This window comes from Panthera tigris, chromosome B1, assembly GCF_018350195.1.
Source record: "Panthera tigris isolate Pti1 chromosome B1, P.tigris_Pti1_mat1.1, whole genome shotgun sequence".
NCBI classification, from domain to species: domain Eukaryota; kingdom Metazoa; phylum Chordata; class Mammalia; order Carnivora; family Felidae; genus Panthera; species Panthera tigris.
Genome location: NC_056663.1, coordinates 43,816,662 through 43,842,661, shown reverse-complemented (window position 1 = coordinate 43,842,661; position 26,000 = coordinate 43,816,662). Strand labels below are relative to the sequence as shown.

The following is a 26,000-nucleotide window of genomic DNA, read 5'->3' as shown; positions in this document are numbered from 1 at the left end:
TTTTGAAGAGGGAGACAGACTGTGAATGGGGGAGGGGCAGAGAGAGAGGGAAACCCAGAATCTGAAGCAGGCTCTGGGCTCTGAGCTGTCAGCACAGAGCCTGACGTGGGGCTCAAGCCCATAAACTGTGAGATCATGACTCCAGTGGAAGTTGGATGTTTAACCGGCTGAGCCACCCACGTGCCCCAGGCCAGAAATATTTGATCAGATTTAGGATACAAAGACTGTCCGAGAGCAGGACACGATGTTATCAAAGAAAAGAGGCAAGGCTTCCAATACTGCCCTTACTCTTTGCATCTTTCGATCATCTTATATAAAAGAAAATGTATTAAAAACTTCCTCCAAGCGCCATAAATATGCCCCCAAATCTCCCGTTTACTCTAGTGGGTGAGTAAATATTATAACTATTGTGAAAAAGGGATGGACATCAAGTGCCAGGAATTCAGACAGACGATAAGAGTGTTTGGGGAGACTCCACTGACTGGGCTCTGATCACTGCCCCATTTTGAGAAAGGAGGAGACAGACATCATCAGTCCCTCATTTGACATAAAGAAACTGAGATCCTATAACATGGAAGGGAACTAGAACCAGAACTCAGAATGCCTGTTTTGTCAACTTTGAAATCACCAATATGGAGTCAAGAGATGCCACCCTTTAAAAAATCAAATAGTACTAAAAGGCTTATAACAAAACATAGCTCCTTCCTTGACGTTTTGCCGTTTTCTGGGAGAAAATCACTTAAACTTTTAGCCATTTCTTAGGCTTTTTACCATCTTAGTTTCATTTATCATGCTTAAGTATCTAGTTCTTGATTTTTCCTTCTATGGACATCTTACTATGGAAGGGAGATTTTAGTTCCCTTATGCCTCTCCCTTCTAGTTATATAACAATTTTTATCAAATCAATATTAATGTTTACATTAGTATTTATGTAAGCTTTGTTCAAAGAAGAGCCATGTAGTACATTATGGTTACTTTTTCTTTCCCATATAACTTTTTGTTTTTCATGGAATTAATAATTGCCTTTTCTTAAAAAAAATTTTTTAACGTTTATTTATTTTTGAGACAGAGAGAGACAGAGCATGAACAGGGGAGGGTCAGAGAGAGAGGGAGACACAGAATCTGAAACAGGCTCCAGGCTCTGAGCTGTCAGCACAGAGCCTGATGCGGGGCTCGAACTCACGGACCACGAGATCATGACCTGAGCCGAAGTCAGACGCTGAACTGACTGAGCCACCCAGGCGCCCCAATAATTGCCTTTTCAATGTTGTTATTGTTGTTTGCTTTTCTCTGTATCTGTCATTAATTCATCTTCTAATTTTCTGATAGAATTATAACGTTCTTCCAAATACATTCAAACACATCAGATAATATCCCAGTTTCTTTTCTTTCTTCCTCCCTCTCTTTCTTTCTTCTTTCTTTCTTTCTTCCTCCTTCCTTCTTCCTTTCTGCTTGCTTGCTTTCTTTCTTTCTTTCTTTCTTTCTTTCTTTCTTTCTTTCGTCTCCAATATCCAGCAATCCTGCATTTCTCTGACTGCCACCTCTGATATGGACTGCTTTTTCCTTTGGATTGATGCGTAACGATTATTCTGAAACTTCCCTTCATCTTCATCCTGGGAATTCTCTCTACCTCCTTCATGTGTTAGGCTTACCTTTTCCCAGGGATCTTAGTTTGTATCTTCTAGAGAATGGGTGAATGGCAAGTGAATGTTTGAAACAGTGTATGCCTGAAAAATACCTTTATTCTATCCTCATGATTAGTTTATACTTTGGTTGAACATAGAAGTCACAGTCATAAATCATTTTTCCTTTTTAAGACCTGTTGAAGGGATGTGAGGGTGATCTGGCTGCGACATCTGTCACCCCATTGATCACCAGGGTTGATTTGGCTGACCTGGCTAGCTAGGCGGGTGTCCCCTTCCTCCCTCACCGCTCCATGTGCGTCCCTCCCGAAGCTGTGCGCTCGGTCGAAGAGGATGAACTTCCCCGACAGAGGAGGACCGTTCTTCAGTCAAGGGTATATGAGTAGCTGCACTCCCCTGCTAGAACCTCCAAACAAGCTCTCAAGGTCCATTTGTAGGAGAACGTAGGGTAGTCAAGCTTCCAAGACTCCAGACACATCCAAATGAGGCGCTGCACGTGGCAGTCTGCCTAAGAAAAAAAAAAAAAAAAAAAAAAAGACCAGTTGAAGGCCCTCATGTCTTCGTCCCTTACTGTCCAGTACTGCTGTCCTGAAGTCTGGTGCCATTCTGATTCCTCGGCTTTTCTGAGCATGACGTTTTTCCTTTCTAGAAGTTTTTGGGATCTCCTCTTTACCCTGGAGTCCTTAGATTTCACAGTGATGTGCCTTGGTTTAGGTCTCTTTTCATTCACTGCATTGAGTAGCCATTGGCCCTTTTGATTTGGAAACTAATGAATGTACTTCAGTTCTGGGATCCTATCATGAATTCATTTCTCTGTGTTTTCTTTTTGCAACTCTTAATAAGCAGATATTGAGCCTCCTGGATTTGTATCTGTTTTCATCTTTCCTACTTCCTAATTTGTTTTTCTTTCTGTTTTACTTTCCTCAGTAGATTTCCTCAACTTTATTTTCAACTCTCTTATTGAATTTTTTTCTGTCATACTTGTAATCTCCATGAGTGTTTCTTATTCTGTGAATGCCCTCTCTCTCTTTAAAAAGCATCCTAGTATTTTAAAATAATTATCATTATTTTAAGAATGAACACAGTATCTCTTTTTACTTCAATATATATATTTTTTCTCTCCCTGCATTGTCTCTGTGTCTTCCAAGTCCCCCCCCCTCCATTTTCCCTCATGTGTTTATTTTGGTCTATCTTTGATGCTGGAGGCTTTCCTGAAATATCTGATGGTCCTTGATGGTTGGTTCACAATTATAAGTGAAAAAAATCTGTTTGAAAGCATTGAGCACGTGTGGGAGGTTTGAAGACAGGGGGGCTGCACCAAAGTTGTACTGTGAGACAAATAACTGATGCTGTAGAGTTTTTCTCTTGAGCTGGACAGTTTCCCAATGAGATTACTCCTCCACACTCCTGCCTGGGGGTGGGGGTGGGAATTGAGGAGGTGGAAGCCTTTTTCAGCATTCTTCCAGCTAAGTTGGGTAAGGGAGTTGGGGCACGAGTGGTGGCATTACCGTTCAGTACAAGCTTTCAATGAACCCACCTCCATTAGTAAATTGTCTTATTTCTGTCCTCGGTGGTCCCAGCTCCTAAGCCTTGAGTTCAATCTCTCCGTCTTCTTCCTCCTCATACAAGCTTTCAACCAACCTTCCTGTTGTCAGCCCCACCCAAACCTATCCTGCCACCCCTTTCAGAGGTTCCTGGTTCTCTAATTTCCCTCAGGCTCTCTAGGGCCTGGACAGGTCAAAGAGCTTGTTTCTTGTTGGCTTCCAACTCTTGCAGGTCTAGGTTTTCCTGGTATGGTAGCTGAGTTTCCACCAATCATAGCTTTTGTGCTTCTGTTAATTGTAAAATTTATCGTTGGTTGTTGATGCTTTCATGTTCTCTTTGTCCTTGAGAGTTTATGCTCCTTTTCTCCATTTGTTGTCATTTTAGTGAAGGTTTAATAAAAGATGTGTTCGGTAGACCATGCTTAACTGTGATTTTCATGTGCCTACTTTTATTTTTTTATTGTGTTTTTTTTTTAACTTTTATTTACTTTTGAGAGACAGAGAGAGACAAAGTGTGGGCAGGCTAGGGGCAGAGAGAAAAGGAGCCACAGAATCCAAAGCAGGCTTCAGGCTCTGAACTGTCAGTACAGAGCCCAACGTGGGGCTTGAACTCAGGAACCGTGAGATCATGGCTTGAGCCAAAGTCAGACTGCTTAACCGACTCAGCCACCCAGGTGCCCCTTATGTGCCTACTTTTAAATCCACTCTTCTAGCTTTCTTCCTTTTCTCCCTGCTCCATATTCTCTCCTTCCTTCTCTCTCCAGCTCTTCCTCCCTCCCTCCCTTTCCTTCCCTCTCTTCTCTTTCACTCCCCCCCCCCTTTCTCTTTCTCCTTCCTTCATTCCTACCTTCCTTCCTTTCTCTCTTTCTTTCTTTTAGAATGCTGGTCTTCCCTCCTTGAAGGGCCTTGGGGAATCTCATGTTTTCTGCTCTTTGAAATACTTTGACTATAAATATCACCCTGGACTCTGACTTTAATTTGAACACATCACATTTCTGCAATGGACTTAGAAATAACAACATCCCACAGACTTTGTGCTTCCTAATCTCTTCCTTTCTGTGTGCTTGCTGAGAAAACTCCCTTTGGTATTTCTAGGAAGTGGAAAACAATCATTTCATCCATTTCAAGCCTGGCAATTTTTATTCATAGCTTGAGTTCTAGAACCTTGTCCAGAGAACACAAGAGAGCGCAAAGAGCATACTCTTGACCAGCAAGGAAAATGGAGCCAGGATGAGGGTGGAAACAGGTAGTAATTATTTGATTAAACACATGTTTTGGCTGTCTACTGTATTACAGGCACTATCAGAGATAGAGGGCATATAACCATGACTAAGACATTCAGAGTTTAGTGGTAAGACAGACAGGTAAGTGAGCACACAGAATGTAATGTGATAAATGCACTTCATGCTTAGCAAATGTTAGTTTTGTGTCTACTGTATGTCAGGTACTATACAAGCACTTTCATTTTATTAATTCCTCCCCATATCATTGTGTGCTAGGCATTATTATACCTATTTTACTATAAGGAAACTGCTAAAATAAAGGAATATACAAATATTATGAAAACAAGATGTGAGACCGCTCTTTGGTGCCTCTCTGGTCAGGTAACCAGGGGCATGCTCTCCCTGGGCTCTGCAGCCCACTGTCCCCAGAATGGAAGACAGGGGCTCTGGTGAGCACAAAACATCTGCCTGAAGTTGACTCTTCAGCCTTGGGTATCACCCCTTCATCTCCTCCCTTCCCACTCCAGATCCAAGGAGAATGTCTTCTCCAGGACCTGAGGAAGAAAACAAGGTCCATGGGTTGGCAGCAGTGTTTCTGAGCACTGTCTTCAGCGTGGAAAAAATGAGAGAAAATAAGTTATGAAAAGCTTGAACTAAACCTGTCCCAAACCACAGGAAATTCTTAGATGTGCAGTCCTTTTCTCATTTTTTTTCCCTTTTCTTTTTTTGTCAATAACAAAAATGTACCAGAGTATTGAGACACTAGCTAAGGAATGGCCATGATGACAGCCGGTGGGGAAGGGGGAGGAGGAGGGGAGGTTAGGTCTAGAGAGATTTTTTAGAAAGGCAGATCAGCTGTTCCCCAGAGGAAAAGCAAGGGGATCACGTGGGTAAATTGGGGAGAGGGACACGCGAGCGTGTGCGCGCGTGTGTGTGCGCGCGCGCATACACACACACGCGCACACACACACACATACACACACACACACAAACTCTCTGAACTTAATCAGTTTTTAAAACTCTGTCTTTGAAACGGGAACTTGCCTTGGGTCTCCTGAAACCGAAAAACACAGCTCTTGCCTTCCTCCTGGAAGTCACCTTGTCCTTTGGAGCCTTCGCCTGCAGGAGGTGGCTTCCTGTGGCTGGTGAGAAGCTGGCTCCTTTTTGCAGAGTTCTTGTTCTTCCAAAACCAAGGGCGGGGTAAGTGGAGGCTGCAGACCCCTAGGGCCCCCTGGGGGGGGGGGGTCCTCTCAGTTTGGTTACCTAAGGATTAAAGGAGGTTCTTTGTCGGGTGGGGGACACTCGGACTCTTATGTATGAAGAAAAGGAAGTGGGGGCGGGGTGCAGACAGATTTTGCCAAAATACAGATGGAGCCGACTAGATCCAGAACAATTCCCAAAGGAGGTCCTCCCACACCCACAGGAAGCACCCCCCCCCACCAAAAAAAAAAAAAAAAAGCTTGAAATTCAAATTATTTTAGTGCTTGGGAGATGAGAGGGGGGTGAGAGAAAGCAATGGTAGTAAATAGGAACAGAAGGGGGCAGAAAAAACAGGAAGGCTTGTCAGTATCTTTCCTAAGAAACAGCTCAGGAGAGCACCAAATATTAAAATAAATGTAGCTGGACTTGAGTAATACTTTTTATTATTTTTTTAAAAATTATTTTTAGACCGTAAAGGAGCATAGGCACAAATTTGATACATGTGGTTTCTGCCCCCAAAGAAACGGCTGCTCCCGCCTCTCCTTTTTTTAGCCTCTGTTTTTGAGACGACAGGACAGAGATGTTTTGCCCACACTGTACCCACACTCGTTCTGTTCCTCTCAAATGCGTTTCACTGCCCTGGTTTCCTCCAAAAGCTGTCCTTCTCTCATGAATGTTGTCGTGCTCTTGTTTCTGCCTCCCTTCTTGCTTTGGGTTAGAAGAGTGGAAACAATGTTGGGAGAGAAAGATGGACACCATGATGAGAAAGTGAGAGAACAGTAATTACATTTGAGAATTAGGTAGAGGGAGAAATAAAAGACCCTACTCCCTGGTGGAGGACTTGAGTCTTGCCTGGTCCTGGTTTTTGCCATTTCTTAAAGAGAATGGTTTGGATGAGACAGGGTTGCCAGATAGATACAGGAGATAGATACAGGATACCCAGTTAAATTTGAATTTCAGATAACCAGCAGATAAGTACCCCCAAAAGCTGACTTTACAGTTCGATGTATTTGAAGAAATTCTTAAACCACCTTACTCCAGTGGTGTTTAAATGGTGGGTGCCTCTGGGGTAGATGGTTTTAGGGAATCCGTTTCGGAATCCGCCTGAGGTGAAGTGAGAGCCAGGTGTCACATTGGGTCTTTTCTGCTCCCACTCCCCTGGCACACTAGCCCTTCACTTCTAAAAAAGGAAAGAAAGGCATTTGTCCTAGATTGTAAAAGCCTCCAGGGGCCAGACAAGGAACACTTAGAAATATTTGTGTTTGTGTGGAGAAAGCAAAAGCCTTTTTGACTGAGATACCAATCATTTCACAAATTAGGTGGTTTCCAAGTTGTCGTTTTCCGTAAAACTTGGAGAAAAACCTGAGTTGACCGCTGATAGATCATCAGAATAATTTTTTTAAAACTGTCTTTATTTTTCAGAGCGGGTTTTGGGTTCACAGCAAAATTAAGCAGAAAGTACAGAGAGTTCCCACATACCCCTTGCCCTTATACAGGCACAACCTCCCCCCATAGAATAATTATTGAAGGAAAGTTTCTAAGTGATATCTGACCTATAAGGTGAAGGAATCCAAAGAATTGAATGACACTGCCAGATTTGGCCCTGCTGAAAAACAAATCTCAAGTTCCCTGGCAAAGGTGGACTGGCCACGGATCTTCATATAGGGTCTGTATTCATGAGCAAGCCAGTCATTCCAGGTGTGCCTCTGAAGCCATAAGCCTAGAAATATGTCCCTATTTTCCTTTCTTCTTGTCAGCCCTGGACATTGTCATGACAAAGCTCCTTGTGGCCCCATCTACTTATTCAAGTGAACAAGGTTTCTCAATGTTTACATTCATAAAAATGAGATGGGGGAAAATATTGGTGCTAGGCCTGCTCATTCTTGCAATAAGTAATATTAATTGATGGATATTTGAACTAATTACATATGTATGTAAATATATTCAAATCCATATAGGTAAAAATCCATCCTCATCCATTAGGAGAGATAATTCTTACGAGGAGAATAATTTTCAATATTTTACTGTTTTATGTTTAATGATCAATAAAATACATATTTATCATGTTACTGATGATGGTAACAATGGCTTCGTCTCAGGAAATGTTTTAATACCTTATGGTCACAGGATATTTTTTGAAATTGTAAAATTAATTTACACATGCATATTTGTTTCAAAAAAGATGATAGGGTAATCAGTAAAAGATGTCCAAAGGATAGATGTTCAAATAATAAAAGATGTCATAAAAATATTTGGATGCAAATCTTTAACGGAAGTGGAATGAAGATACAGTTCGTGGAGGAAAGGGAATGACTTAACATTTCTGTTAAGGAACTTCGTGTTCATTTTGAAAAAAGAGTGATGGTGTCAAATTACTATGGTGCTTAGATTCTATTGGGTGCATTGAAAAGAGTGATATAACAGTTTTATTTTAAAACATTCGATGAAAACAATCTACAGACTACATCCCCTGCCAGTACTCAAACCACGAAAAGCTATAGATACCAACTTAAAATGTGTGAAGGGATATGTAGTTTTCATCATTTTTAGGGGGTGTAAGGGAAGAAAAGTTTGAAGACGTCTGCTTTATATCATTTTCTTACTAACACTACCGCTCAAAATATAGTAGTTACATTTCCAGATTCTTTACAACTTTGAACAACAAAAATCATAGGCACCATTCTACCTGCTGTTTCAGGGGTGCCGTTGTCCAAAGTTCTGTGTACCTCACCGTGCTGCTCATCTACTCTGAACTGAGTGGTAGTCATAGGGTCATGCACAAGGGCTTAAATTGGAGAAACCAGAAATAAACCAGCCCCTCGACCTCACGGCTGAACTATTTCAAGAATACGCAGTTACGTTTCAGTGGCCATGATTTGACTCATGGCGCACTCAGTAACATATAATTATGAGCTGCCTTCAACAGACTTCTGCACTGCTTGCTTCTCACCTTCTGAATATAGAGGAACCACAGCAGCATTTTATGGTAACTGATTGAAATGATCTAACCAACCCTTCTGTGCGCCCTGTTATAGGAGAGTGACTTTGTCGAACACCAGCTGAGGTCCTGGAGTTTCTCCAAGTACCAAAACCTTGCTTTTTAAAAAGAAGACAGAAAAATGAATGGGAGCAGCCATGTGCCCCGATGACAGAGGAAACGCACATGTGGGAAACTATGGGATAGGAATGGTAGCAGTTGAGGTAGGAGGGCAATGGAGCACTGCTTTTCATATCAGAACTAAAAACTAAATGTTAGTTCACCACAAATGGAGTACTGCCAGCCACAATATGTGAAAGTGTGCTTAACCAGTGTGTGGGCTTCGTGAGTGGTGCCTCTGTTAATCTAGGGTCAAGAGGGATATGTTGCATCACAAGTGATTTTTAAAAATAGCTAGTATTTATTTAAGCATAAAACTCTCATTTTTTTTTATTTTTTATTTTTTTAATTTTTTTTTTCAACGTTTTTTATTTATTTTTGGGACAGAGAGAGACAGAGCATGAATGGGGGAGGGGCAGAGAGAGAGGGAGACACAGAATCGGAAACAGGCTCCAGGCTCCGAGCCATCAGCCCAGAGCCTGACGCGGGGCTCGAACTCACAGACCGCGAGATCGTGACCTGGCTGAAGTCGGACGCTTAACCGACTGCACCACCCAGGCGCCCCAAAACTCTCATTTTTTAAGCTTAAAATTTTTCTCTTTAATTAAACGTCTTATTTTGAGTTAACTGTAGATTCACATGCAGTTGTAAGAAATAGTTCAGAGAGATCCTATGCACCCTTCATCCAGTTTCCCCCAGTGGTGGCACCTTGTAAACCATGGTACAATACAACAAGAATACTGACACTGATACAGCCAAGAGAAAGAACATTTCTATCTGCACAAGCGGCCCCTTGTTGACCTTTTATAGCCCCACCCACTTCCCTCCTACTCCACGCCTTTCTTGACCTCGCAATCACGTATTCGTTTCCCATTTCTATAATGTCATTTTAAAAATGTTATATAAACGGAATCAATATACAGTATGTAGCCTTTGAGGGACTGGCTTTTCTTCACTCAGCATACTTTTCTGAATATTCATCCTTTTTGTTGTGTATGTCAGTAGCTTGTTCCCTTTTATTGTTGAATAGTATTCCACCATATGGATCTAACACAGTTTAACTCTTCACCAGTTGAGGGACATTCAGGTTGTTTCCAGGTTTTGGCTATTATCAATAAAGTGGCTATAATCATTCATATACAGGTTTTTGTGTAAACATGTCTTCATTTCTCTAAGGCGAATGCCCAGCAGTACGATTATTGGATATATGATAGTTGCATGTTTACTGTTTTAAGAAACCGCCAAACTGTTTTCCAGAGGATCTATACCATTTTACTTTCCTACCAGCAATGTATCATGATCATTTCTCTTTGTCCTCACCAGCATATGACATTGCCACTGTTTTTTATTTTAGCCATTCTGGTAGGTGTGTAGTGTTATCTCATTGTGGTACTGTTTTTTGTTTTTGTATCTTTTGAAATTGTTTCCATTTTTATTGAGATATAATTGACATATAACATGGTATTAAAGTATACAATATAATATATATATATATATGTATATTATGGTAACCACAATAAATTTAGTCAACATCCATCACCTCATGCAGCTACAAATTTTTCTGTGATGAGAAATTTTAAGATCTACTCTTCTGGCAAGTTTCAAATATACAATACAGTGTTGTTAGTTTAGCTCTAGACACCATGCTATATATTATATTCCCAGAACTTATTTATAACTGGAAGTTTGTACCTTTTGACCATCTTCACCTATTTCCTCCTACCCCAACTACTCTGTCTCTGGCAACCACCATATGCGTGTGTGTGTGTGTGTGTGTGTGTGTGTGTGTATGTATGTATTACAATATGTATGCGTATGTATATATATCACATTTTCTTCATCTATTTATCCATCATTGGACATTCAGGTTATTTCCATTTCTTGACTATTGTGAACAATGTTACAATGAACATGGGCTAGCTCATGCAGATAATCCTCTGAGGTAGTGATTTTGCTTCCTTTGAATATATACTCAGAAATGGAATACTGGATCATATGGTATTTCTATTTTTAATTTTTTGAGGAACCTCCACACTGTTTTCCATAGTGGCTGCCCTAATTTACATTTCCACTAAAGTGCACCAAGTTTCCCTTTTCTCCACATCCTTGCCAACAATTGTTATCTTTTGTCTTTTTGATAATAGCCATTCTGATAGATGTGAGGTGATATCTCATTGTGGTTTTGTTTTGCATTTCCCTGCTGATGAATGATGTTGAGCATCTTTTCATATACCTCTTGGTTATTTGTATGTTATTTTTATAAAAAAATTTAATTTTTAATCAGGCTTTTGGTTTTGCTATTGAGTTGTGTGAGTTCTTTTTATATTTTGGATATTAACTCCTTATCAAATACGTGATTAGTTGTGGCACCTAGGTGGCTTAATTGGTTAAGAGTCCGACTCTTGATTTTGGGTCAGGTTCATGGTATTGAACCCTGACTGGGCTTTGCCCTGACAGTGTGGAGCCTGCTTGGGATTCTTACCCTCTCTCTCTCTGTCTCTGTCTCTCTCTCTGTCTCTCTGCCCCTCCCCTCCTCATGCTCATTCATGCCCACACACTCTCTCTCAAAATAAATAAACATTTAAAATATACATGATTAGCAAATATGTTCGCACATTCAGGAGGTTGCCTTTTCATTTTCTTGATTGTTTCTTTTGCTGTGAAGAAGCTTTTTAGTTTGATGTAGTCCCACTTTGTTTGTTTGTTTGTTTGTTTGTTTTGCTTTGTTTGCTTTTGGTGTCAAATCTAAAAACATCATTGCCAAGAGTAGTGCCAAAGAGCTTACCTATTATGTTTTCTTCTAGGAGTTTTATGGTTTAAAGTGTTCAGTATTTTTAATTTTTGCAATTTTATTTTCACCAACTTTTTACTTGTAAAGTTTTTTGTATGGGCATTAAATATTTTTTAAAAAATTTGTATTATTAAACAAAAGGTACATAATACACATGATACAACATTTAAAAAAGTAAGAGGGTATGAGTGAATCCTGCCTGCTCTTAACCACCTCCCTCAGAGGTGGTCTGCTCCCCACAGGCCACCACTCCTACCAGCAAAACTACGTGGAACTTTCCACCTAAAATAAAGGCGCTGATCACAGTTTAACTACCTTTTCCTACCCCAAGGTCATCACTAGGAATGACAAAGATTGTCTTGAGCACATATAACTTCTGGGAATTCTTTTTTTTTTTCTTTTTAATGTCTATTCATTTTTGAGAGAGACGGAGAGACAGAGCATGAGTGGGGAGGGGCAGAGAGAGACGGAGACACAGAATGGGCTCAAACCCATGAACTATGAGATCATGACCTGAGCTAAAGTCAGACACTTAACTTACTGAGCCACCCAGGCACCCCAAGTTCTGGGAATTCTTAACTTTTCTTTCCCCTCCTTTGTTGTCAGCTAATCCATTTACAGACATAGGAATGAACGGAATAAAATAATTTCCTTCTCCATCCTGCTCCTCCTCTGTCTCTAATATTGTCTCCTTTCTCCTGCTGTTTCTAATCTTCTGAGGACTAGAAAACCACATAACTGAACCTTTAGTAAGCAAGGCTAAGAAAGGCTCTCCTTAATACAGGGACTTTGGCTACAAAGAGGCCCCTTCCCTCTTGCATTCTGTGTTTGGAATTCCACTCGGGAGACTCAAGTTGCCAGAAGGGTGACCTCCAGATCAGTGCCAAATCCCCTATATGTCTTTTCAGCAAGACTGTGACATCTTTTGTCATCAGATGCTGGAGGGTGCATTTGACTATTTATCCAATTAGAACATTCACAGCATCATTAAGTATTAGGTGTAAGGATAAATTTGGCTTGTTATTATTTAATTACTAAATAATAGTATGCTGGACCAGGCTTAATTCTCCAGCCTAGTGTTATACTTAGTTTTAATATAGTTTGATAGACATGTGAAGTCATCATAGATACTATGATGAAATTTGGAAGAAGACCCTTGAGCAAATTACCTGTTTCCAGTGAATCATAATGAGTTTCACTAGATCTCAGGGTTCAGGTTGGTAATCAGTTTCTGTATATCTTTTCCAGAGGCAGGAATTTTAATGTGAATGGAATAAAATTGGCTACAATGCTTTTGAAAAATGTATCCACAGACTGACAAGTATTTTTAATTTGAGGATAAAGTTAGTTCTATGGTTTTTTCTTTTGATTTACTTTTTATTTTTTAAAAGCTTATTTATTTATTTTGAGAGAGAGAGAGAGAGAAAGAGAGAGTGTGAGCAAGGGAGATGCAGAGAGAGAGAGGGAGAGAGAGACTCCCAAGCAGGCTCTGTGCTATCAGTGTGGAGCCTAACTCAGGGCTCCATCTCACCAACAGTGAGATCATGATCTGAGCTGAAATCAAGAGTCAGATGCTTGACCAACAAAGCCACCCAGGCGTCTCAGTTATATGGTTTTTAAGTCACAAAGCAGCTATGAGATCTCTGAGGTAATTTTATTTATTTTTTAAAAATGTTTATGTGTTTATTTTGAGAGAGAGAATGAGCAGGTAGATCTGTGCTGTCAGCGCAGATCCTGATGCAGGGCTTGAACTCACGAACCATGAGATCATGACCTGAGCCAAAATCAACCAACTGAGCCACCCAGGTGCCCCTCTAAGGTACTTTTAAATTAAAATATATTTATCTCCTTTTAAACCTAGTATTTTTTTTCTAGTAACAAAATACTATGGGCTTATTAAAGAATACTTGGAAAATTCACCAATACAAAAATTTTTTAAAATCATCTGTAAACCTAACTCAGATAATTACTTTTAACACTTTTAGTATATCCCTGCAAAACTGAATTTTTTTTTATTAAACACACACACACACTGGTTATCTCTGGAGAGGAGAGTAGTGTTTGGAGCACATGAGCAGAAGAAATATTTGTTCATACTTACTCCTGTGCACCTTCTGAACTTTGTACTGTGTGTATGTATTTCCTATTAACAAAATAATGGAAGGACATAAATTCACGTTCAAATATCCTTTGTGCTTTCTTGTTGTTTTGTAATAACCAGCTTGTGTTAAGAACCACTGATATAAAAGTCCGCCCACTTCACTGACTACCATAGGCATCTCTTGGAATAAACTGGATAAAGTTTATTCCAGTTAATGACTTTGACTATATTCACCCATAAGTATTTGCTAATAGCAGCCCCCTCCGTAGGCTCATTGTCAAGGAAATGAATTATGTAACTGGTCTAAGCAAATATAAAGTTAACTGTAGTGTTAAAATATGGTCATGGATACAAAGCTAATGTATCTATTCATTCTCTCTTTCTGATTCTATGGGTCCAATTCCTCCCATATAATCACAGGGCATCTCTAGGGATGCAGGAATCCCAGCAGGGCACTGCACTTATTCAAACTGACAGAAAAACAATGCCATCAGCATGAATCAATAGGAATGGTGCATTTGGCCAGCAGACTGTTATTTCTGGGGAGAGGATGTGCAATCAGTTTTGAGATTTATTAGTGTCAGATTTAGCTGTATAGCAATATTTTCCCAACTTTGTTACTAGGAAATAGCCCTTTTGGCCTGTGTATGTATGCATTGCATGTATATATGTATGTATACATATGTGAAGCAAAAATACTACAGACTGGATGGCTTAAACAACAGAAATGTATTTTCTCCCAGTTCTGGAGGCTGAAGTCTGAGATCAGTTGGCCAGCATGTTTGTGTTCTGGAGAGAACTCTCCTCCTGGCTTGCAAGTGGTCGTTTCCATGCTGTGTGTTCTCATGGCCTTTCTTTGGTGCACACAGAGAGATCTCTTCTTCTTATAAGGTGACCAGTCTATAGGATTCAGGCCTCACCCTTATGACCTCATTTAACCTTAATTAACTTCTAGAAGCACTGTCTCCAAACACAGTCACATTCTCAGGTCTTCAACATATGATTTTTTGGTGGTGGTGGAGGGGGGCACATAATTCAGTATTTATATATTTATATTTTACAAGTTTAATTTTATATACAAACTTTTAAGTGTTCCACCAAAGTTTTATCTTTTTTGAATTTACTTTATTACTGCCCTTTACTGTTGTTTCCCTTATCCTATAAACAGAAATTGCCAAAGCTTCTTCCATTGCCCATTTCTCCTATTCTCCAGGTTCTGAGAGTTTGAGCTAAGAGATAACCCTGGGTGCTGGGCAGGGTTCATCTTTCTCCTTAAAACCTAAATTCTTCCATCTGTAAAATGAGATTAATAATTACTAATCCTGTGAAAGGGAAAAGAAGGAATAGTTAATAATTTACCATATAATGTTAATTCTTTGCAATAAAAGTTTCAAAATGAAATGCAAAGATCTTAATCCAAAGGTACCATACTGATTTTTTAAGTGTAACAGACAAGCTCAGCGCTTGCTATGTACCTTAGAAACATTAACTCACTCAATCTCAACAACAATGGTATGAGATAGGTTATCTATTATGACCACCTTCCCCATTTTATGGAAACACAGAGAAGTAAAATAACTGGTCATGCCTTTGCAGCTAATTAGTGACAGTCAGGAGGCAAATCCTGGCGCTAGAGTCCAGTGACTACCCAGTCACTATGAAATTGCTGCTTATTCACTGCTAATTGTGTCATTTCCTGGCTCAAAAACCTTCAGGGACTCTTGAAGCCTAAAATAATAAATACAACTCATTAGTTTAGCAATGAAGACCCTCCAGCTACTTTTCTTTCCCATTTTGTTTCCCATGAAAATGCTTCATCTCCCTACTGTGCTCCAGCTGAACTGGACTGCCCATACTTCTCCAAATTGATGCCATGCATTCTTGCTTCTGTGCCTTGCCCTTGATGCAGTCTTTACCTGGGGCCCACCTGTTCTCAGCCCCTCTGCACCTTCTATGTCTTCCTTTCCCTTCAACATCCTTCCATACTGCCATCTCCTTTATGCATTTTCTCCCGCACCTCTCAACCCCAGCTGGTTGTGATTTTTCCCACAGAATTTTATCTCCCCTCGTCAATCTGTGTATACAAGTTTCTGGCTTTTATAATAGTTATTTCTGTATATGTTGTACTGTCTCCTTGTATATTCCCTCCTTATTTCTGTATATTTCTGTATATTTCCTCCCAACTTTTTTTTTTTAACATTTATTTATTATTGAGAGAGAGAGACAGACCGTGAGCAGGGGAGGGGCAGAGGGAGAGGGAGACACAGAATCCGAAGCAGGCTCCAGGCTCTGAGATGTCAGCACAGAGCCCAATGTGGGGCTCGAACTCATGAACTTCGAGATCATGACCTGAGCCACCCAAGCGCCCCTCCTCCCAACTTTAAGGATGGGTTCCTTGAGGGCTACAATATACTTTCTCATAGAGCTTTAAAAAATTTTTTTTTTATTAAAGTCTTAAATCATTATTTGGTTGTTGTTTTTTTTTGACAATCAAATGTATGCATGCTTATTGCAAAAAATTAAACATTATAGAACTACATCTCTTAGAAAGTGAGATACACTATTATAATCCCTCCTCCCCCACCCTAAGAGAACTGTGGTTAACAGTTTGGAATGTAGTCTTCTACACTTTCTTCATATAATAAACATGTGTAATTTTTATTTACAGAAATAGGACTATACCATACAGACAGCTCTGTACCTTTTTTCCACTTAAAATATTTAGCATTTTTCATATGTTTTATAAAGAGGTACACACCTCATTCTTTTTTAACAGCTGCATAGCATGGGATTGTATGGATGTACCAGTATTTACCTGTTCAATCCGTGTTGATGAGCATGAGGGTGATTTCCAATTATCAACATTATGAACAATACTGCAGTGAGTATGTATGTATATATTTCATATATATACATGGCATATGGACACATACACATATACTGCCTATATACTGTATATGTCTCCAGATGACTTTCAATAACACATACCTTTGGACATGAAATTGCTAGGTGAAATGGAATGGAGGTTCTAAATGTTGACAGTTATCAACAATGTGGTTGGGAAGAGTCTTGTGTTATGTCTTTCTGTACTCTTCACAAGCTCAGTGGTTAAGAGGGCAGGCTCTGGCTTCAGGCTGCACAGGTTTGTATCTAGGCTGGGTCTCTATGCCTTAGTCATCTTATCTCTGAGAACATAATAGGACCTTGCTCCCAGTTAAGACTTAAGTGAGATAATCCAGGTAAAACAATTAGCATTTAGCAAGTACCTGAATAATAAGAAAATGCAAGATACATGGTGGGAGGAAAAATGGTAATAGGTTCAGATAATTGTTTGTTGAATGAATAGGACTGAGGAGGACAACAGTTAGTTTGAATAATCTTTTTGGAAATGGATGGTACTTCGCTATGGAAACTAATAGTAACTATTTATGAAATGTCCAGCTAGCATTAGAGTTGTAATGGCCTTGGAGAAATTTATCTCTGTGCAAAATTAACTGGCCTGAACCAGGATCAACCAATGACCTTGGCTTTTTGAGTCTCACACTTTCCCCAATGGAACTAATGGGCCCTGGCTGCAGCCTGGTACCTTATGTAATGTGTATCTTTAAGGACAGAAAACAATGCATTTGCCCAGAGGGTGTGCTAGCTCACCACTGAAGGTTATTAGGCCATCTAGTTACCCAGTTATTAATATTGAAAAGAAATAGAAAATGCATAAATAAATGGCTAGAGTACAAGTGTACTGTTTATAGATTCTTGGGTTCTGGGCCAGAAGTCTCCATCTTCACGGAAAGGTTCCTATACCAATAATAGAAGATTCTGGGGGTAGTCAACCCTGGGTTCTAGAACCAACTCTGCCTCTAATTAGCTGCAAAACCTTGAGCAAGTTGTTGAAACTCATCTTGCTGACACAATGAGGGGACTGAAATAGCTGATGCGAAAGGTCCTTTTTTGACATTCCTTTCCCCACAGGCGGTTACATTTTCAGACATCAGGACTATTTATTGCACTGAAAAAACACGAATAATCAGGTAATGGAAGTATTCTTTAAATGTCCAGGTCAAGAGATGGCAAAGGGGCCACAGCAGGGCACAGATTCAACTGACACCTGCTCTGTGGTGCCCACTACAGGAGGAGGTGGGGGGTGTCCATTGAGAAAGCACCCAGAAATCTAGGAATAAGGGAGTGGAATCGGGGCAGAAATTGTAGTCTAACTGGGGCCAGGTTTTGGCCAGGGGCAAATATGGTGGTAAGTGGGGCTGGCTCCCAGTGAAATACGAGCATCACCCAAAGTACATTGATGACCCTCGTTCTAGTCCAGTGTATTCTTGCTCCTGTCCAGTAAATTGTACCCATCTTCTCAGGCTCATTTCAAAGTCCATCTCCTTTTTGATACAAGTCCCCTTTTTACCTCTCCCCCCAGATGTCTTGTTCCTTTAAAGACTGACTGTACTTATTCTCTGTGCCATTTTCATGGCACTTCCATGAGGGATACGAGGCTAACTCAGCCTTCAAGTGACACTTGTATCCTTCTAATGAGACCCGAGGCCTTTGGCTCCCTTTGCTTACCAGGCATCCAATACAGTAGTGCACAGAAAATATTTGCGGCTCTGTGATTGAGTGACTCAGGCAGGCCCCATGGGGAGTAGAGTTTTATGGGTTTTAATATGAACCATACCATGGAATCTGAGACTTTTACCTCATTGCTCATACTGGAAACCGTCAGTTCCAGTCAGATTTGCTTGGCGCTGGGTGGAATTTTGTTACTTTTCACAATGAAAACCATAATCTAATTTTTAAATAAAAAAACATTTACATAACACCTACTTCATGTACCACAGTAATCTAAACAGTACAAAAGTTAACTCAATTTACTTTTCATAACGACCCAGATAGGAACTGAGGCACCGAAATGTCATTTGCCCAGGGATCAAAGCTAATAAGTGGCAGAGCTGGGATTCAAACCCAGTCCATCTGGTTCCAGAGAACATGCTCCTTAAGACGCTATGCTGCCTGAAACCTATGAGTAGCAAAAATCTTCACGAGCAGAAAAAAATGGACGTTGATATATTTATTTCAAAGGAAATGTTTTTTTTCCTTGTGTCCCCCCTTCCTCATTCGAAGCAAAATGCTCTAATGCAAAAAGTCTTTTCTTTCTTTCTCTCTCTTTCTTTCTTTCTGTCTCTCTCTCTCTTTCTTTCTTTCCTTTTTTCACACCTGAGAGAGCAGGCAGCTCATTTTTGCTCTGGCAATCAAAATGGAAGAGGAAACTTGTGTGGTTTCATCACTGGTGCTTTCGGGGTGTGTGCTGCTACCTCCCTCCGGCTCCAGGTCCCCCGCTCCCAAGCTTTGTTGCCTCAGCTCCTGGAGACTTTTCAGCATGCCTTTCCCCCGTATCAGTGGGATGTGGACCAGCCTTTCCATCCCTCCCGCACAGCCAGTCCCTGTGCCCGAGCCTCTTGAGGCTCCCTTTGTCCGCTTCTCCCTCGAAGCCTCAACACGCCCGCATCAGAATCCCCAGAAGCAGCATCTCCCCGTCCTCCATCCCAAGGGTGAATAATCCACTACGTGTCCATGTTTCCGATGTCTTGAACCTCACTTTCTGTATATGTAAATGATCTCCCCTTGTGGGAGGCCAGCGTCAGAACCTGACAGACCTGCCACTGATAGACTGTGGGACCCAGGGCAGATTACTTAACGTCTCTGAGTCTCGGTTTCCTCATCGTGAACGGGATTGAGATCCATAGGGTTGCCGTGTGAACCAAGTGAGATAATTCAGGGGCTGCACCGGCACACAGTAATTTTCTTAGGTTCCCCTTGGCATTATTTACTTAACGCATGCTTGTCTATTTTCCTTCTTCTTTTTTTTTTTTTTTTCCCAGAGCACCCTCCCGCTTTGAGGGCAGGAAAGGCGACTTTGCGTCGTCATACTCTGATAAAGTCCTCATACCCCTCGTTAAAAATGTCCGGTGCCACTGGGCTCTTCTGGCACATTCATGACAATCCAGGAGAATCGCTTCTTCTTCTCACCCCAACCCTAAACTTTCACCCTGAGGCCCCAGAAAGGCTTAGGGCTCCCGATCCGAGGGAGGCCCGGCTGAAGTCGCGGGGTGGGGCTCTGGGAAGAAGAAACGGGGTTCAAGAGGGAGCCCGCGCTGCGGCTCGCCTCCCTCCTTCAAGGATGCCCTCAGCCCCGGGCCCCCTTTCGGCTCGGGACACCTGCTGCCCGCGGCTCGGCGTCGGAGGCAGTCCTCCTCCGCGCGGCCGTCTCCGCGGCCCGGGTCCCACCTGCGCGGCCGCCGACCCCGGCGAGGTGGTCCCGGCCCGCGCCTGGCGCGCGGCCACCAGGGCAGCCTCCCGGGCGCCCCGCCCCCGCCTCCTCCGCGCAGCCCGCGGCGCCCGGCCGCGCCCCCTCCCACCCCACGGCGCCCCGGCACCCCTCTCCTCCCCCGGCGGGCTCGGCGGAGCATTGTACTCACATCCGGGGCTGGGTTTTGCTTTAATGCGAAACGTAATTAACCCGGAAAAAAGAGCCGAGAGACAAGAGAGAAGGAGGGGTGGGGGTGGGGGGGAGAAGAGCGAGAGGAGCGAGAGGCACCGAGAGTTTGGCAGCGAGATAAAGAAATCCCCCGAGAGCGACGGCCCGGCCGGCCGGAGCGGTGCGTCCCACCCCGATGTAAACCACCCTGCCCGAGCCCCGGCCGCCGCACGGCGGGGTAAGTGGGGCGCCCTGGCGGGTCCGGGAGCAGAGAGGCGCAGAGGGGCGCGCGGGGGCCGGCGGGGCTGCGGAGCAGGGGGAGCAGGAACGCGGGCGGGGGCGCCGAGGGCGCGCAGGCGGGGGCTGGGTGCGCCTGTCCTGGTGGCTGACGGCGAAGGGAAAGGTCGCCGTGGCCCGTGGGCGCCTCCGGCAGCCCCCGGGAAATCCCTGAGGGCAGCCCCTCCTTCATTTTTCTGGAGCATCCGGGGTGGCCAAGGTCGCCACCGCCAGGGGTCGGGCTGCGGGGGTGGGGCCGCGCGGAGGGGGGTGGGGGCGGGTGTTCTGCTGAGCTGCATTTTCTCACGTTTGCAGCGGCGAAACTTCTCTGCGGGTTCTGGCGCTGGAGCACCGGCCTCGCAACGACTGCCCGGGCTGCGGGTAGGGGAGGAAAGCGGAGAACGTCCCAGGCAAGTCCCGTGGGCTCGGACTGGGCCAAGGATCCTCATTTTTCTCTTCCCCTATTACCTTATTACGTGACAGGCCTCCAGTGCTCCCCTAGGGAGATCCCTTCCTTTCCACTGGGTCCAGCTCGGGCCCTCGGGCTTCTGGAACTCCAGGCTGTGGGGGTGACTTGAAGGAAAACTGTCCTAGGATCCAAGTTCGGTGCCGGATTGGGAAAGCACCCTCGAGAGAGCTGTCTCTGGCTCTCACTAACTTCTTCCTCACCTTATACGCTTCCCTTTTCTTCTCTAGTTCTGAAGACTGTTACTTCATCAAATTAACAACAAAAAAATAACAAAACCCCAAACCAAAAGAAAAAAAAAAACAGATAAAGGAGGAGGAAAGGGAAAAAAGAGGCCGTGCAGGAAGGAAAAGTGTACAGGCACCTCCAGAGAGGAGGCGCGGCAGGGCCACCTCCACTTGGGCCTTACACATCTCCTCCCCCAGGCCAGCCCTCCCCCACACCCCCAGCCTTTTGCCTGAAAGTTTCCTTCCTTCTTAGCGAGTTTGGGTTCAAGCCGAATCTCCCCCCTCTAACTCCGTCTCCCGTTCCTCCTCTTTGCTTTCTTTAGGACTCCAAATGGTTTTTTTTTTTTTTTTTTTTTTTTTTTTTTTTTTTTTTTTTTCAGAGGAGAGTAAACAGCAGAAAGAGGGAGGGGAAAGCATTTTACCAGGACACCAGCTGTGGTTCTTGGAGGCACCTCAGCCCGCTGAGTGGTGGTTTGCACTGGGGCTGAAGTTCCAAAATTGTACTCCTGTTCCTAATATATCTAAGTCAGCCCCCTTTTCCCTCCTTTCTGGAGCTTCATCGTTGTTCTTTGGTGTCAAAGCCTTCAGAAACAGTAAAGCCAAAAGTCTTGAAAGAATAGAAGTGTTTGTGTTCTGTTTCACGGTTGCACTCAGTTGACATTTAATGGATAGTAAGGATAGGAAAGACAGGAACTAAACCCAGCCTCTGTCTTCAGGGAGCTTGCAGTCTGATGGAGGACGCAGGCTGTACATGAGTGCCTAAAATAGAGATCCAGGGTGCTTTGAGAAACCAGAAGAGGCTTTTTAAAAAGCATCCTCCTTTCAGATACTTGTCTTCTCCATGTGTGCCGGTTGAACACACAATGACTTTTGCCATAGCAAAGTCTAGCTTGTAGTCTAGACGCTGTGGGCAGCCCAATGTATGACATCTCCTGGGTTGTAAGCCAAATGTTTGTTGAATGAATGAATGGATGAATGAATGGCTGCAGGTACATGAATTGCTTGCACCTGTCCAGTTGGAAGGGAAAAGAACAGTGTGGCAGTAACTCAATCCTGTAGAGATTTGGTTCACCAAGCTGGCGCATGAGGGTTTCCTCTGATGTTGCCTTTAGACCTTGTCTCCTATTTCTAAGCCTTTCTACAGGGTGTCTGTGACGCCCCTGGTTGTGTTCCAGCTAGCTAATGATGGGAGCCCTGCTCACCTCACAGATGGGGGTAATTAATCACCTAGGTTTGATTTGGAAACCGGCTGCTCCTTGGTAGAGAGTTTGCAAGCCCGTCTTTTCCCTTGTCGGTGCTTTCTTCTCTCTTCTGTATAAGGAAGTAGGGCCTGCATCTTGTCATCCTAGTGAGCCGAACCATATTGCGCTCGGTATTTTAGCAACGTTAAAATAAATCCTGGAGACATGCAGGTTTTGGTTGGTGCCTACCTCTAGAGAGCTTCTGTGAAAGTGGGACGGGAGAAGTATTAGTTGTATCAGTCATATCATCCCGAACAGCCAGCCCTCCTGCTTGCTTGCTGGGTGTTTGCTAAAAGTGCTGGAACACTGTGAAGTAGCTCCAAACAGCAGGAGCATGGTCTTCATTGTGTGCACCCAGCTGGCACTTCATTGATTTCCTCTCTTCATGAGGCCGGTGGACAGGTGGGGGATGCCCCTGTCAAAAGGCTGGAGTGCCTCAAGTTGGATCTTGCTGTGCGCCACAGTGCAGTAAATACTTCTGATTCACTGAAGTTACTGTGGCCCATGTAGTCCCGGGCTTGGAAAAGAGCGTCCGGGTGCTGGTACACTGGACTTCCCCACCTCTTCTGTCTTCCTACTGTGAGCAGTCTCGGTCGCCTTACTTTCAGTTTTCCATCTGTCTTAGTGAGTTGGATAGGACTCCTGCAATCTAATCTGTTAGGCTTTGGAAAGGAAGGAAGCAGAGCAAATATTGTAGTGTGACAGCCTATGGGGAGAGGAGAATCTTAGCCCTGCCCAGTATAAGCCCATCACTGAGCCAGGGAATGGGACAGGGTGGGGAGATAGGGCTGCTGAGAGGTGGGAGGGATGGGGTCCCTTCCTTCCTGTTCCAGGAGCGGGTGCAGCGGGACCATAACTGGAAGACTCCATTGACCTTTATTCCGAATCTTGGGTTGCTCCGCTCTCCCCTCCCCTGGCCCCTGCTGTGAAGCCCATCCAACCTTTTAGGCTTTATAATTTATCTCCTTTGTGAAAGCCCCTTCTCTGTTGACTGAAGTGACTGGAGAGGATTAAAAGCTGAATTGAGCTCTTTCACTGTGGAGGTCACAGCCTGCTGAGGCAGGAGCTCCTAACACTGCCCAGTGTGGGCAAAAGGCTTTCAGCGTTGGGCCTGTGGTGTGCCTTTCTGCCCACAGAGGCTGGCAGCTGAGATAAAGAGGGTGGGAAGCTAGGTCCACTTGTCCTTACACTCTTGAGAAACACTGTAGTTAAAGGGCAAAGGCCAGGATTCGCTGCCCCATCAGCTAGGACTTAAATTTGGCCATCTACTTGCAAAGGGGCTCTCTCTCCCCCCTTGTGATGCTTCTGTAGGCGGAGCGGGGAGGCAGGGTGGAGTCCCTTCCCTGGAACCTGATCTTCACGGGCTTGGGTTGTTAACTTTCAGGGTAGCCTGGCCAAGATGGAGTCTGTGGATCTCTTGGATTGTTTCTTTAAATTCTCCTGAAGAATTTTAGAGATGTAAACTATGATGGTTCTTGGAGTAGAGGGAACAGTAAGGGAGGTTTATGCCTTTCTTTGAGGGGGATCCCTTTCTCTTGACATTTGCTTGTTGATATTGGAGGGGTAGAGACGGCCCGTGCAGCTGCCTGCCCTGTAATAAGCAGCTCTGCGGTAGTAATGGTAACCGTATGCTACTTGTCAGGCACTTCACACACATGCACACGCATCATAACAACATTTAAGCAGTGCTTACTCTTTACCAGAACTCCTGTTAAGCACTTTCACACATTATTTTATTTAATCCTCACGGCCACCTTTGAAGTAGGTAAAGCGATTCTCTCCGTTTTGCAGATGAGGAGAAGAGTTCAATGGAGTCTGTCTGACTCTAAAATACATGCTCTTTCACTTCACTCTCCCACATTGATGGACAACTGAAATCAGCATGCCCTTTTTAATGGTCACCTTCGTGCAAGAGTTTAGTCAAATGCACTCGTACTGGTCGTTGTCACCTGCACATCCTCTTAGCCACACCCAGTCCCTCCTCCTCCCCACCTTCTCTTTAGACAGGTTGAGGCCATTTACAGTTTCCCCTGGCACTTTGCAAAAAGGCTAGTAGACAGAAGTAATGATGTTGCTTTTTCATTTTTCTACTGCCTGTGTTTTAGCGGGTCAAGTTTTAAATGAAGATTTCAGCTCCCGATTCCTGTTAGGAAACCCTGCCGTGAAAACTGAAATAATTGTGTCTTCTAAGTGGGTGGGGGAGGGGACTGCCACACTTCTGAAAGTTGGAGATCTCCGTTTTTATTGGCTAACTTATAAACCAGGTGTGGCTGCTCACCTACCTGTGCCCGAGATCTCTGGTGGAGCCTTGGGCCACGGGAAGGCCTTCGTTTCCTCCTGGCTGCAACGGCCACATTTTCTCTGACCGTAGATGAAGTTGCTGTTAAAAGACGTCATGACTGTTTAAAATGTTTTTGTTGCTTTTGGCATCTTGATTGCGGTGTATCAATGTTCAGTTTCTCCAGCCTTTTCCCTGAAAATTTCCCCCTTAAAAATTCCTTCTTGAGTGTCTTTGGCTCTCCCCTTAAAGTTATAGGGTCCAGGAGGGTTTGGGCTGTGTCACGTGGGCACGTTTTCTTACCCCTCTGTTGCTGTGGATGTTTGCTTTTTTCACTTCGTACTTCTGTTGGGAACATGCTCTCAGTACATTCCCTTCTCTCTCACATGACTCTCCTGCCTTCAGACTATTTGGAATTTGTTCTTAGGACACATTCAAAATGCAGTGATAGTTAACAAGAGGAGATAGATGCTCCCACACTTCCTAAGTTACAATTTTTGGTCCATTCCCAAGGATGAAACAGCCCTGCTTGTGTCTTGCTGTTATCGTGGTTTTTACCCTGCCCTTGGCATTGGTGAAGCTGCACAGGACACACTTACCTGTGCTGCAGATTTAAACATAGGTGAGCTCTGTACTGATGGCCCACGCGCGTTCCAGCGATAGTGGAGTGACTGCTCATAACCTCCTCACTCTGGTTCCTGTCTGCCGTATTACAGTCCCCTGAGACCTCTGATGTCATTTCCCGATAAACTTTCTCCTGTCGAGTTTAGCAATTGCCTGTTGGTATCCCTCTCACCCACCGGGACGCTGCTGTCTCCACCTTCCAACCTAGCAGGGTAACCAGACAAGAGATGTTCTACTGCATATACCCCACCACATGTTGAGAAACACCATCCTGACTTTCTCGGGAGCAAAATCCCTGAAATTTCCCTGTGCTGCCAACGCAAAGTGATGTGAAAAAAAATCTCCAAATTTGTAAAATAAATTGATGTTTTTTTTCATATTTGAACTGTCAGACGTCGTTTCATAATGGGGACGATACTATTTGAGGTTTTTATCTCTATTATTACTTTCTGTCCCTTTTATCTGCTTCGAAAGTGTCAGGATGGTCAAGCAGATGAATCTCCCTTACTTCACTCTGTTTTTTCCTGTATCTCCAAACTGCACTAGCGATCTTAAAAATAAGACATCCAGTAGAGCAAATTACAGCTTTAATGATGTGATAGCTCTATAGCTTTTTTAAAAGTTTTTTTAAAAAATTAATTTATTTATTTGAGAGAGAGATTGGGGAAGGGGCAGAGAGAGTGGGAGAGAGAATCTCAAGCATGTTCACTGCTGATAGTGCGGAGCCTGGTGTGTGGGGCTCAGTCTCACCAACCTGAGTTGAAATGAAGAGTCAGATGCTTAACTAAGCCACCCAGGCACCCCTATAGCT

The 26,000-nt window shown here is 43.4% G+C and overlaps 1 protein-coding gene across 3 annotated transcripts in view; it reads left to right on the top strand.

The window, feature by feature from the left end:
• Window positions 1-5,445: 5,445 nt before the first annotated feature.
• The window catches only part of PLEKHA2 (pleckstrin homology domain containing A2), a 71,415-nt gene continuing 50,860 nt past the window's right edge, over window positions 5,446-26,000 (top strand). The window contains exons 1-2 of one of the 3 annotated variants that reach the window (XM_042983420.1): window positions 20,054-20,315; window positions 20,669-20,763. The gene's annotated coding sequence lies outside the window, so the exon portion shown is untranslated. Of the gene's footprint in view, window positions 5,611-20,053; window positions 20,316-20,668; window positions 20,764-26,000 lie in introns of those variants that run through there. The other 2 variants (XM_042983422.1, XM_042983421.1) reach the window with 2 other exon arrangements.